Source organism: Camelina sativa, chromosome 12 (genome assembly GCF_030686135.1).
Source record: "Camelina sativa cultivar CO46 ecotype springtype chromosome 12, ASM3068613v1".
In the NCBI taxonomy this organism is placed as follows: domain Eukaryota; kingdom Viridiplantae; phylum Streptophyta; class Magnoliopsida; order Brassicales; family Brassicaceae; genus Camelina; species Camelina sativa.
This window is the reverse complement of record NC_141891.1, coordinates 18,261,199-18,273,589: the sequence shown is the minus strand read 5'-3', so window position 1 is coordinate 18,273,589 and position 12,391 is coordinate 18,261,199. Positions and strand designations below refer to the sequence as shown.

The 12,391-nt window shown below is 38.8% G+C and overlaps 1 long non-coding RNA gene and 1 pseudogene across 1 annotated transcript; one reads left to right on the top strand and one right to left on the bottom strand.

Moving 5' to 3' along the window:
- Positions 1-1,285: 1,285 nt before the first annotated feature.
- LOC109128078 (uncharacterized) lies at positions 1,286-2,895 on the bottom strand. The gene is made up of 2 exons (XR_015575424.1): positions 2,733-2,895; positions 1,286-1,481 (listed from the first exon to the last, which is right to left on the bottom strand). It is a non-coding gene; the product is annotated as an uncharacterized LOC109128078 (long non-coding RNA).
- A 6,508-nt stretch (positions 2,896-9,403) lies between these two features.
- Positions 9,404-12,351, top strand: LOC147930691 (uncharacterized; annotated as a pseudogene).
- The last annotated feature ends 40 nt before the right edge of the window (positions 12,352-12,391 follow it).

The following is a 12,391-nucleotide window of genomic DNA, read 5'->3' as shown; positions in this document are numbered from 1 at the left end:
AAATAAATGCAAGTCAATACCGCAATCTCAAAAGTCATCCGCAGTTTAATTCTCAGACATGTATAAAAGGTTTTTTTTTATTTTTGCATAAAACTCTTTGAAAAATACCAGATGCGAAAATATGATAATTTTCAAATGTGTCTCAAATTGAGATTCATTTAAGTCATGTGACCCATGTCAATAACAGCTTAGGGATCTGAATCTTGCCCGGGGTGCCTTTTGATTGAGGAAATACCTCCGCCGGCATCGACAAACATTGGTGAAATGGGAGCTTTGCAGGTGATGTATAATCTTTAATCTTGTGATAATCTAACGAAATAGATGGTTTCTTTGTTCATGATTCTTCTCAGTTTGTTTGTTGATTCAAAATCGAAAACCAACTCGAATACTTCTTTGCCGAACACTTTTTCCATACTTCTTGTTTTTTTTTTTTTTTTGCTTCATATTGAATTAGTTTTTGGTTTCAGGTCTCTATTTGTAATTCCAAAAACTAGTGATTTTAAATTTTTAATCCGTTAGTTTTGTATCCTTTAATGTTTGAATATCAACCTAAATGAATAGATTATTTAAAAGCCCCAAGACAATCTATTTTAACACAAATGAATTTGTCTTTCACTATCAAATGGTTTATGGGTCCACCTGTACGGTCTTTCTCATTCGAACTCGGTTTAAAAAAATCGTGACACTCGCCTAGTAGATATTGATTTATAGATTAGACTTATCGATATCAACGTCCCACATTGTTTATGTAACGCCCAAGAACCAAAACTGTGAAGTTTTGGTATGGGTCGACCACATTGGTTGATTTGGTGATTAATTCCTTGCTTTGTTTTCTGTTTTTCTTGATCCTTGTGGCCTTGTATGGTTGTTGTGGGAGACATGGTGGAGTTGGTGGCCTTGGGAGCCGAGATCTTTCGAGGAGAGTCGACTAGAATCAATGATAGGGCATTGGTGATAGTTTGCGAGTTGTCGAACGAGAGTGTCGGTCGACACCAGGTAGATATTGGTTAACATTAGTGGTGTCCGTTGACACTGGTGGTGTCGGGTGCGAGTATCGGTCGACACCAGTTCTCATGCGGTTGATGTGTTATTTTGGTTGCCTGATTTGCTTGTATTGTTTGTGTTTGTCTTTGGCTTGTGTGTATAGCTCAGTAGATAGGAGGATCGTCTCACTGAGTATTTGTGATAATACTCACGCATCTTAATTGTTTTTTGTGGTGCAGGTAAAGACAATGTGTGATTGACCCGGACAAGGCTGGAACTAAACGAAACCACACAACTTAAATAAAAAAAATAACTTTTAACTATATTTACTTCGTAAAATAAGTTCATAAAACATTAATACGAAAATGGCGCTAGACACCTAAGGCCAAAATACAACAATTTATATTTTACAAAAACGAATTGCAAAGGCAATGCAACTCTACACCGGCTGGCCTAACGTCCTGCGCTCCCCCTAAGGCTTTCCCCACTAAGGTTACCTGCAACACAAATATGGAGTCTTGAGTGCTAACACTCAGTGAGTTCGGAAACAAGAAACCAAACCCAACCCAACCCCAGCCCCAACCCCAGCAAGCAACACACATCATGAAAGCAAAGCAAATATGAAAGCCTAAGCTAACAACATGCAATGCTAAGCTATCAACATGCAAGATAAAGCTATCAACATGCAAGCCTAAGCACAACAACTACATGCAGCACTCAAATGCAACATGCAAGTCAAATGCAAGAAAAACAAGCAAGATAATATGCGAGTTAGTCAAGCAATCTCCTAGTATACTATCAAAGTATACGCATGCGGAAGCTGAAAACTTCTTCTTCATCTTCAAGGGCCCTTCACTTCTTCACTTCGTTACTTCCCCCATGCCCGTGAACACCTATACTCACAGCCACAAAGGCACGCGAGCATAGAACATCACATGCGATGCCCTCTCAACAGGCTCTCTCGCCTACACCATCGTGTAGTACTCGGCCATAGGCTGCAATCCCGTCTCTCTGAGTCTTCGTAATCCGCACCGATTACGGCCTTGGGGAAGTCTTCTCCTGCACAACCTCAACACACAACCAAACAAACCTTCAAAGCACACAAGCTACATGCAAGCTACAAACAACAACATACAATGCACACAAGCAATCATGTACAACACACAAGCAACAAAGAAACTAGAATGAAAATCTAGAGACTAAGTGTTAAAATCTAACATGCAATGCACACAAGCAAACATGCAAAAAACTACCACTAACATGCAACATGCGACATCAAAGAATCTAGAAAAATATCTAGAGACTACTTGAGTTCTGATGGTTTTGCTCATGCAAACCGTGCACTAGATGGATGTCTTTAATTCCCCATCTAGTCCGGTAAAAGAGAATGAACTCACACAACAACACTAACATGCGACACCAACCAACAACATGCAAGTCTAACAATATAGAGAAATATCTAGAGACTAAGAGCTAAACATGCAATGCAATCAAGCAACATGCACAAACAAACAAGCAACGAAGAAACTAGAATGAAAATCTAGAGACTAAGTGCTAGACACAACCTCACACCCACATGCAAGGATGGAAAGAAAACGAGACTTAACTTCCTAGAAATTAATCTAGAAGAAAAGAAACGAATCTACCCCAAAACCCAACAATAATGCAAAGATTTAAACCATAAATCCTAAACAAAAACCAACAAAACCCCACCTAACATGTGCTATATCAAATGCATCGAAACTCACCTGGACTTGGCTTGAAAGAATCGATCTAACAGCTTCTAGTCCTAGCTTGAGACGCGGAAGAGAAAAGCTTCAAAGGAAGAGCACCTTCTCCCTAGCTCTCTCTAACTCTCTAACTCTCTCTAACTTCTTATTTTCTTAAGGAGAGAGAGACAAAAACGAAAATGGCTTCACAAGGGTTCTAAGGGGGTCTATTTATAGTGGAATGGTGTGAGCTTTGGGCGGAAAATCCAGCCAATGCATGGCAAACACTTCTCTTCTCTTCTCCACTCCTTTAGGCACACACTTGGGTCATTTGTGAGCCACAAATATTGCATGATCCACACTTGTCCAATGGAATTTTCTTTGTCTCCCACCAACTCTTGCATGAATCCTTATTGGCCACTTTTTAGAAAGTAGAAATGATTATGCATCCCACTTCTAGCTTTTGTAGAGATGCCATAGAATATTCCACTTATATTTTCCCACTAACTTGCATGCTTCCTCATTGGTCAATTTTGATAAAACAAAATTTCCTTAATTTCTGGAATTTTGTCGGATCGGCTGGTCGTCGGTCATCTCTCGGTGACACTCGATCCGTCTCGGCACTCTCGACAACTCTCTCGGACATTCTTGGCAACTCTCGGACATCCTCGGCAACTCTCGGACATCCTCGGCAATTCTCGGCAACTATCGGACATCCTTGGCAATCCTCGGCAACTCTCGGACATCCTCGGCAATCCTCGGCAATCCTCGGCAATTATCGGACTACTCTCGGACGCCTTGGTCGGCTCTCGGATAACTCTCTCGATCCTCTCCGGACTTCTCCCGATCCTCTCGGACATTACCCAGACGCCTCGGTACGTCTCCTCGAACACTACCGGTCACTTTGGTCTGCTCTTGGGCACTGCTCGGACGTCTCGGACCGTACTCTTCGGACACCTCCGTCCCTTCCGGTACTCTCGGTACTTCCTGCGTTCGCATTTTTCCGCGTAACCTGACGACTCCCGATCAGTCTTACGGTCTTCGCCGTACATCCGGTCACTCCATCTTGGCTCGGCCATCTTCCGGTTTACGAATTTTTCCTTGGACTTTCCTTCAGTAATCTTTCTGCTCTCCTTGCTGGCTTCCTTTCTTAGTCCTTTGGCCTTGAGTTTTTATTTTGAAATTTACCTCATGGTGAGGGTCATTACATGGACTCCTCTCACGTACAGACATAAACTCTAATGGATTGGATGGACGAAGGAACTCTCGGACGGACTGTCGGTTTTATAGATTGGACGGACGTTTTGCGATGACGAATGATTGGAACTCAAACTGGCCAAGGCTTCCATGGAAGGATTGGTGAGAATGGCTGAGATTCTAGTAAGTAACTCGGCCTAGAATCTCTAGATTAGATGGAAGCGAAGCGGATGGAAACGTCTTGATAAGTAATTCGATCCGATCTGAATGCAATAGAGATGACCGAATCAAAGCAGTGAACTCATGAGTATCACGAGCCATTCTATGGCTCGTGATACTGACTAGAAGAGGCAAGCGAAAGCTTGAGCCTTCTAGGGTTTTCAAACTCTAGCCTAAGCTATTTGAGTGACGAATGAGCAAGACAAGAAGGAAAAGGATAAACTTAGTTTATTCAATCAAGTCTAAAGATTACAATGAGGTTATTTTCCTTTAAATAGGCTGAGTACAAAGGGAGACACTAACACGCGGACTAATACACGGCCACACACGTAGCCCTTATTACAACGGTCAGAAAGAGAAGAAGGTTCAAGAATAAATAGGGAAGGAAGGAAGATAGGATCGCCACATCATTTGTTTGGACGTGGTGATGCATTAGGATTCCTTGCCTCATTAGAATCTCTTTGGTAAATCCAATGGGACAAATCGGAAGTAGGAAAAAGTGTACAAAATCCTCCTAACGACTTTGGTGTCTTCATCCTTGGGTAAGGATGAAGACGGTCTTGATTGCATCGTCGGACATCATCGGCTGACGGCTTGAGGTGGGGTCGGGGTCTTAGACGAACTGTTGGACAAAGAGGTTGCACTTGTTCCTCACATTCCTTGCTGCACTCTTTCTCCGTGTGTTCACCCCAGGCATGATCCTTGGAACTTGAATTTGCGTCCATGATCCGTATCTTGGTATGGTTGCGCCCGTGTCCAAGATTGCATCCATGTCCAAAGTCATGTCCGGTGTTTGGTTCAGCTGTCCTTGCTCCATTACTCCTTCTCCTTGATGTTGTTGTTGCTTACTTCATGCTTGGGATATGAGTAAAGCAAAGAGAGGGAGAGACATAAGCTTGGCATGGTGGGAAGGAGAGTAGGGAGAAAGCAGAATCGTTAGGGTTTTGGAGGAAACGGTTATGACATAGTGAATCATACTAATAGGAGATATCTACTGTTTATAATAACATTTTTTCTCATATTTGAACTGGGACCAACCGGGATTGTAATTGTTATATTGGTCTCGTCTGTTAAGTGATCTATACAAGATTTTGTGGGAAGCTCCATGAAGACTAGGGCTAGCTTTTCATCGGAGGGACTTGAAAGGTAATGGACGTTGCTGGGCTGTTGTACACTCGAGGAGAGTCTCTCCTGTTGTAATTATTGTTCAAATTACCTTGTTACGGTGAGTGTGTGACCATGAACTTATCTTCATGAAGATCGAGGGGGTTGATCGGAGAACATGCCCCAAAACCCAGAACCTATAGCTCGAGTTTCAAAAAATGAGACTATTGTTGATTGTATTTTGCTTCTAGATTCTAAGTTTATAACTAGAGCTTGCTTTTGAATATTTGATGTAGATGGCGTATTATGATAATCTAACAGGGACAGACCACAATGATCTGATGGAGGTTGAAACACCTAATTCTGATAAGACTGGCAATAAAAAGGGAAAGAAGGTGAACGAGGTAGTAAGGCAAGAAAGAAAGAAAGGTTGTATGTTTGGCAACATTTCACCAGAGTAGAAAACAAGTGTAGGTTCAATTACTGTGGGAGAGAGTTGGGTTGTGCAACCAAGTCTGGAACCTCTATTCTGAGGAAACATGTTGAAAAGACATGCAAGGTGTATAAGGTATGTCCAATTGCTAATAAAGATAATGTTTAATATGTTTTAACTCCTTATGGTGATGGTAGTAATGTTAGAGTGAGTAAGGTAAATGAGGCATTGTTTAGAGAAGCTACTAATGAAATGTTGGTTCTAGTTGAGTTACCTTTGTCTTTTGTAGAGTGCTTAGCTTGGAGACATTTCTGCTCTAAATTTCAGCCGTATAAACCTCATTCTAGGAAAACAGCTACAAGAGACATTGTGGAGAATTATGTGAAAAAGAAGGCAGCAATGAAAAAGATTCTTGAGCACAACAAACAAAAGTTTCTCCCACTGTTGGAGCTAGTTACATGGTAATAACAGCTCATTTTATTGATGCTATGTGGAGGCTCAAGAAGATGATTATAGAATTTAAGAATGTTTATGATCATAAGAGTCTAACAATTAGTAATTAATTATCTTTTAGAATGTTTGGAAGGGTGGAGCATACATATAATATTTTGCATCACTATTGATAACACTACAGCTAACACTTCAGCTATGACTAAGTTCAAGAAAGCAATGATGCAGAATAATGGAAGTGATGTATTGATACCAAAAGGTGAATATTTGCATTTGAGATGTGCTGCTCACATATTCAATCTGGTTATGAAGGAAGCATTGCATGATATAGATAGCAGTGTAGAGGTTGTTTGCAGTGGAATCCATTATATGAGGTCTTCAACAAATAGACTCAAGGCCTTTGATTTTCGTGTGGAAACAGAAAAATTATAAGGGGGAGCCTGCCTTTAGATGTGAAAGACAAGATGGAATTCTACATATCTCATGTTAGAAGAAGCTCTAAAGTTCAGAGTAGCATTTGAGAAGATGGAGGCTGAAAATAAACCATATAATGACTATTTTTTGGAAAAAAGTGGATGGACATATAAGAGGTGGGCCAGCTTTGAAAGCTGATTTGGATTAAGTTGAGAGGTTTGTTCATATTCTTGGCATCTTTTATAAGTCCACATTGGTTCTTTCAGCTTCTACAACCGTTGGTGTTCATAAACTCTATAATGAGATAGTCTATATTATGAGAAATATTACCATTATTGGCACAATAGGAGATGATGATGACATGCATAAGAAAGCGGCATCCATGTTAACAAAGTTGGAGAAGTATTGGAATCCATTTGGTGATAAGGTTGAAATGAACAAACTTGTGATAGTAACAAGAAAATGAAATTTGCGAAGCTATGTTTTGACAGGCTTTATGGTAAAGGTAGTGTAGAGCAAGGGCAGACCCACGTTACTGTAAAGCGGGGCAGTTGCCACTGTCAAAATATTAGAAGCTAGAGCTATTTATTATAATTTTAATTTATGCCCCTGCTAAAAATATATTCAATGCCCCTGTTACATTATATTTTTATACTCACATTTGACTTTTGTGTTAGTAAAGCACTAAAGCCCAATTCTTCGTAATAATATTTATAAGCTTATTTAGTTGGCAAAGATGTATTACAAACTCATTTCTTTTTATTACATTAGAAACTAAAAATTAAACGTGAGACATGCATGACTCTTCAACTTCCTTTCTCTCCGTTAAACGCAAAATATCATATCAGATAATTTTCTTCTATGTTATTGTTTTATTTATTACTTGGATCAACCTTGTAGAAATAAAATGAAATTTTAATAAAATTGATGTTAATTGGTTTTTTATTTTTATGTCAGTTTTTTTTTTTTTTCTAGCTCGTCTGGTAAAAAGTTGGTATTATTTACAGTATGTTTATAAAACATGGTTTTTAAATATTTTATTTAGTTTTATAGTTTAAAATTGTTGCCACCGGTAAAATTATTTTCTAGATCCGCCACTGGTGTGGAGTCTACTCATACATCTGATTCAATAAATAATATCTTGAAAGATTTGTATGATGAGTATAACAGACCCAGTTTGTTGAAGAAAAATAGAGATGGGTCATCTTCTCAGTCACCATCACAATCATGGTATGTGGCTCAAGATCAGTTTGATGCTGATATGAGTGAAAATGGGCTCTTGTTGGATATGAGGATATAGCTAAGATTTTTGATTATATTGTGAAAGAAACAGGATTCATAAGTCTTCTAATGAGTTGGATATGTATTTGAAAGAGGATGTGGAGACTCCAAATCTTCTAAAAGGTTCAGAGTATGATTATCATGATGGAAGGTTAACAGTGGGAAGTATCCAGTTCTATAAATGATAGCTAAGGACATACTTGCAATGCAAGTGTCTTCAGTAGCATTAGAATCTGCTTTTAGTACTAGTGGTAGAGTTTTGGATCCAAGCAAAAGTTGTTTGACAAATTACATGATTGAAGTGTTCATGTGTACTGAAAAATGGCTAAAATGTGAGATTCATATCAATGACAAAGGAGTCTCAACCATTCAACAAATTCTTTCTGAAATTGATTTGCAAGATGATCTTATGAGATGTACTTTCTTTCATTCTTTTCAGTTTTAATCTCTTAATTATGTCTGATTTACAAACTAGAAATTTTGATACTTTGATTGATTTCTAATATTATGTTCTTTGATTTTCTACAGAATTTGAACCTGATTTCAACATTTAAGGTCACCAATGTGGTAATTAAGTTTATCTTATTTGTTATACGATATTAGTATTACTTTGACCTAATGTTGTTTTATTTTTCTAATTTTATTAGGTCCTACTCCTACAGATTGTATGAGATATCACAAGATTTAAAGTTACAACAAAGCCGTAGTAATTCATGAATGTGTAATGTGTTCTCAGTTTCTAGTTTTCAAGTTCCAATTTCCAACTAGGCTTTCAGTTTCAGTCTTTCAGATTTGGATATATTCTCTTACTCTTTTTGTTTTTGGTTAAGAAACTTGTATCTTTCTTGGTTCTGTGACATGGAAACACTACAACAAATATCGGTATTGATAGCAGATTATAATAGCACAATTTCTGTAACTGCTATTAAAAGTGAAATGAGAGTTTGTCAAATAGACTTATAGCATTACACTAATGCTATGCCTAAAAATCAATAAGCGGGAACTAAAAACACCTGATTCCGCCAACACTTAGGAAAAAAATTACATTTTGGCGGTCTCAATAATAAAACCTTTACATATCATAGCACAAAAAAAAGACAAAATAAAGAAGGCAAACAAAAAAAAGACAAAACCTTCGAGTTCTCCGTCGACTCGTTTGCTCGTCATCTCCGTCGAGTTCATCTTCTTCAAAGACGGCCATCTCCGTCGATTTTTCTTCTCCATCTCTCGCCATCTCCGCCGACTCTATTGCTCGCCATCTCGATTCGATCTGTCTCATTCTCTTAATTCGCATCAGCTCTCCTCATATATGATTTTCAGGTGAGTTGAAAGTGAGTTTATAGTAGCTATACACAGCAGTATGTTTCGTTGGTTGTTGTAATTATAGGTGTGTGTCTTATTAATAGGTTTGGGTTCTCAGATATCGGGGGAAGAATACAATCACTATAGAGGTTAGACACATCTATCGATTTCTTGGCCTTTTGTATCGATTTCTTGTTAATAGGTGTGTCTCTGTGATTGATTGTCGAAAATATATTTAACTTGTGTTCATTGTTGCTTGTATCCTATATCGTTTGAACTGTGTCAAGGGAAACTAGGATTTTTAAGAAAAATGTTGGACAAGGCATGGGTGCATTTATGAAGGTAATTATAATTGCTAAAAGTGTTTTGTTTATGCATTTGGACTAGTGTTGTAATACTTATGTCTTTTTCTATACTTTTCTCTTACATGAACTCAAGGGTTGATTCTGCATATGAGAGTGGTGCTCGATGTTTTGTTGAACCTGTTAGTGCCAAATTAGCAATTAATGGAAAGATAATTTTTCCGTGCACCGGATGCCGCAATTTAGAGCGCCATACATGCAACGAGGTTGTGTCTCATTTAGTTATAAATGGAATGGATGAGGCTTACAAGAGACGTACTGATTGGTTTCACCATGGAGATTCTGTTGGTTTAGTAGAAGGTCAAGATAGAGCGTGGAATGCTGAGATTCTGGGTTTATACGAAGCTGCTAAATGGTCTGATGAAGATTTAGCTTGTAAGGGTTCAGATTAATGTGAGGTTGCTGAGGGAGAGGATAGGCAAGAAGATGAGTTTTTAGCAAAACTTGCAGAAGCTGAAATGCCATTGTATCCCACATGTGTGAATCATAGCAAGCTATCAGCTACAGTTACACTGTTTCGGTTTAAAACTCAGAATTGATGGTCAGACAAGAGGTTCGATGATTTAATGGAAACTTTACCAAAAATGTTACCTAAAGACAATGTACTGCACAAATCAACCTATGACGTAAAGAAGTTTCTGATATATTTTGATATGGGATATCAAAAAATTCATGCTTGTGTGAACGACTGCTGTCTGTTCAGAAAGAAGCTCAAGAAGGTTGATACTTGTCTAAAATGCAAGTCTTCGAGATGGAAGACCAACATGCACACAGGGGAAGTCAAGAAGGGTGTTCCACATAAGGTTTTGAGGTACTTTCCAAGAATTCCTCGTCTGAAAAGGATGTTCAGATCATAGAAAGTGGCTGCGGATTTGAGATGGCATTTCAATAACAAGAGCAGTGACGGGAAATTACGCCATCCAGTAGACTCAGTGACATGGAAGTCAATGAATGACAAGTATTCTTCTTTCGCAGCTGAGCAGAGGAACGTGCGACATGGGCTCTTTACTGATGGGTTTAACCCCTTAAACATGAAGAACAACCGATACAGTAGTTGGCATGTCTTGCTCGTTAGTTATAATGTGGCTCCTGACTTATGTATGAAGGAGGAAAATATCATGCTTAGTTTGTTGATTCCTGGACCGCACCAACCTGGTAATAGTATAGATGTTTACTTAGAACCTCTTATAGAAGATTTAAATCGTTTGTGGTCTAAAGGCGAGGTGACTGACGATGCATTTAGTAAAACAACTTTTACGTTGAGGGCGATGCTGCTTTGGACCATAAGTGATTTCCCAGCTTATGGAAATCTTGTTGGTTGTAAAGTAAAGGGTAAGATGGGTTGTCCTATATGTGGGAAGCACACAGATAGTTTGTGGCTGAGTCATAGTAGGAAGTTTGTATATATGTGCCACCGGAAAAGTTTGTCTCTGTCACATAGATTTTGAGGAAAGAAGAGTTGGTTTGACGGTAAAGCAGAGCATGGAATAAAGGGAAGGATACTCACGAGTAGAAATATTTCCTTACTACTAAGAAACTACAAGAATGATTTTGGTAACAGAAAAGAGAATGGAAAGAAGAGATCTAGAGCTGCTTGTGACATACCATCTGATAACGAAGATGAATACAGTGAATCTGATGCTGAAGAAGAAGACTTAGCAGAAAAAAGATAAAGAGGAGTTAACTAGATGGAAGAAAAGATCAATATTCTTCACATTGCCTTATTGGGAGGTATGTATAGTACTTATAGAATTTCCATTGTCATCACTTGTATATAACTTTCAACTGATTACTCTATTTTATGCTTTGTCTTGACAAGGAGCTCCCGGTAAGACATAAAATAGACGTGATGCATGTGGAGAGAAACGTGGCTGCAAGCTTGATTGCCACATTGTTACATTGTGGCAATTCAAAGGATGGATTAAAAGCTAGGAAGGACCTCGAAACTCTTGGTATCAGGAAAGATTTGCATCCAAAAGATCACGGTAAAAGGACACTACTTCCCGCAGGTCCTTGGTCTTTGTCAAAGTCAGAAAAGAAAATATTCTGTAAGCGGCTCTTTGATTTTAAAGGTCCGGATGGCTATTGCTCTAACATATCTACTTGTGTATCATGAGACGAGTGTAAAGTGATGGGACTCAAATCTCATGATTACCACGTCTTGGTGCAACAACTGGACCTAGTGCAACAGCAATGTGTAGATCTAGTGCAAGGAACACAGCACAAGTGGTAGATGTTGTATCATACTATGGCAGAATAGTTGATATAATCTTGTTAGACTACAATGTCTTCTACATCCCAATATTTCGGTGTCAGTGGGCTGTTAAAGGTAACGGTGTTAAGGTAGAAGATGGCTTTACGCTGGTTAATATGAATCAGAGCCAAGTGTCATTTGCGAAGGACCCATTCATTTTAGCCTCTCAAGCGAGACAAATATGTTATTCAAGGGAGAATGATGAATCTAGTTGGTATGTAGTTTTGAAAAGTCCATCTAGAAGATACAGTGATGAGAATGTGGAAGATGGGTATGCAGATGTTGGACCATTACCTTCGGATATTGATATGACTCTAGAAGACGTAGCAGATGAGGCTCAAAATGCCAGAGATGATTGTGAAGGAATTTTTGTGTGATCGCGTTCATTTGAGTCTATATTTGATTGGTTTCGCATGACTGTTATATTTTTTGTTTTTGGATACTTGGTCTGTCTTTGAGTCTATATTTGAGTTTCCCTCTTATTTTTACAGACGTATCAGATGGGTAAGGGGAAAAAGGGTGGAAGGAAAAGGAAGATCAACGTACAAGAAGAAGAACCTGAATTCGTTGGCACCATCTATCCACATGACACGCAGCCTCAAGACACACAGGTTGATGAACCACAACTGGATCATAGTCTGATAGATAGCCATATGGTTGGTGAAGCTGCTAAGGACGTTAC